Source organism: Jaculus jaculus, chromosome 15, assembly GCF_020740685.1.
Source record: "Jaculus jaculus isolate mJacJac1 chromosome 15, mJacJac1.mat.Y.cur, whole genome shotgun sequence".
NCBI classification, from domain to species: Eukaryota; Metazoa; Chordata; class Mammalia; order Rodentia; family Dipodidae; genus Jaculus; species Jaculus jaculus.
This window is the reverse complement of record NC_059116.1, coordinates 47,802,190-47,804,398: the sequence shown is the minus strand read 5'-3', so window position 1 is coordinate 47,804,398 and position 2,209 is coordinate 47,802,190.

Here is a 2,209-nt window from a genome sequence, read left to right as displayed (position 1 = left end):
AAAATAAAGAGAAAGGGAAAGGGATGAATGGTAATAGGAAAAAAAAAAAAAATGTGCCTTGGCTTTTGACGAGGCAGGATTGCTGGAACAGAAGAGAGACACACTTGAACAATGTCTGTCCCACCTGGACTTGGGTGAAGGCCAACTTGAGGTCCTTAGAGGGGAGTGAACTAAGATGACTTCCCTTAGAAAGATGACTATAAAGGAAGGAGAGGCCAGAATCCTGAGTAGAAGTGCTGAGAATGTCTATGGATGTCTGGGAGCTCCACAGAACACTTTTTCAAGCTAAGGAGCAAGTACATTTGATTGAAGTCCTTTGATTCTCAACATGGCTCTTCAGTTTTCATTATTCTAGAAAAAGTAAATGAACGTCCTACATGCCAGTAGATGAGAGCTGCACAGACCACTGTTAACATCACTTACTCAGAACTGGAAAACGCTATGTCAAGAAAGATGTGATAACTCAGTCACTGTGTGGAGTTATCTCTGATTGGCTATCAGATCCATATATCCAACACACATAGATCTATGTATAATAAAAAGGCAGGCAGTTAAAATCTATATACTCACTTCTATAAATAATTTTCCTACATGGAGGTATTAATGAAGGAGTTCAATGAAGACCTCAAAAATTGAGAGCAACTATTAAATGGGGGGGGGGGGCAGGGGAAGCCATGGTATAGACTTTGAGGTACAGGACAAAAGTTAGGTTGTGGTGAGATGATGACACTGAGTGACAGCCAGGACAAAATATGAAAACCTAGACCCGATGTGAGGGAAGGGAGGAACACAAAACACTGGGCATGTGGGATGGAGGCCATAAAAGCTCAGAAACTCAGAAAGCACTTGCTGGGTTCTATCTGCCATCGCAACTCAATTTTTAGGTAAGGTCCCTTTCCATAGCTTTTAAGTTCATTTAATTATAAGTTTTTCTTGGGAGCTATCTAAAATCCTTTATGGAGTAAGACCACGTATACATATATGGACACCTAAAATTTGAGGATGAGTGTTTTGCACTCAAAAATATGCATGAGGCTCAGCAAGACTTACCAAGACCAACAGCTAGTAAAGAACAGAATTCAAACTCAGAAACTGGTGTGGAGAGGTCGCTGTTCACTTGTTTACCTCTCTGTCTTATTTTTTTAGTCAATCTTCAAAAGCATCAAGCCTACATCTTATTGTTCTAGATCTTACCACTTCTCCCTGTCTCTCCTGACACTTGTCTAGTGCACCCACCTCTGTATGGCCTAGCTGTATCTGGAAAGCATGACGTCTGATGCCTTACTTTTTTTTTTGTTTGTTTGTTTGTTTGAGATAGAGTCTCACTGTGTAGTCCAGGCTTGGCTCAGATTCAAAGGGATCCTCCTGTCTCAGCTTCTCAAATACTAGGATTACAGACATGAGCCATCACACAGGGCCCCTCACTCTTGTCTTTAAGTGAAGAGCCTAACAGAACCTACCTCTTAGGGTTACTGTGAAGGTTGTGTCAGCTAAGGCATATTCAGTGCTCAGCTCTCCACAAGGGTACCCAGCCAGTCCATTCTCCTTGAAGCCACCAGGAGTGTCTTACCTGGCAGGCCCTGGTGGACAGTTTCTTTCCTGTGACTCTTGAGTCTAACCTCCAAGACTACAGTGCTGGGCACTTCATGATTGCACCTACTGCAGACCTTAGACCTCCTGCCCTTTTCTGCTCTCTTCTCTGCACTCTGCTCCAACACCTGAGTCTCTGAGAGCTCCTAAAGACACTGTGACAGACTTCCCTGGCCTTATGTCCTTCGTGGCCTCTCTACATCCTTTAGCACATGTCCTATCCTGCAGCGCCTGTTTCCTTACCTGATTTCTCCTTCTCAGTACATTCCAGAATAACCAGAACAAGATGTCAGTGTTACTCATCTTTAATTCCTCACCATGCATTCTAGTTCCTAACGTGTTGTAAACTTTCAATCTTTTTTTAAAATTTTTTTTGTTTATTTTTATTTGAGAGCGACAGAGAGAAAGAGGCCGAGAGAGAGAGAGAGAGAGCGAAGGGGCACACCAGGGCCTCCAGCCACTGCAAACGAACTCCAGACACGTGCGTCCCCTTGTGCATCTGGCTGACGTGGGTCTTGGGGAATCGAGCCTAGAACCAGGTTCTTAACGCTTCACAGGCAAGCACTTAACCGCTAAGCCACCTCTCCAGCCCCCTTTCAATCTTTTTAAAAATTTTTAT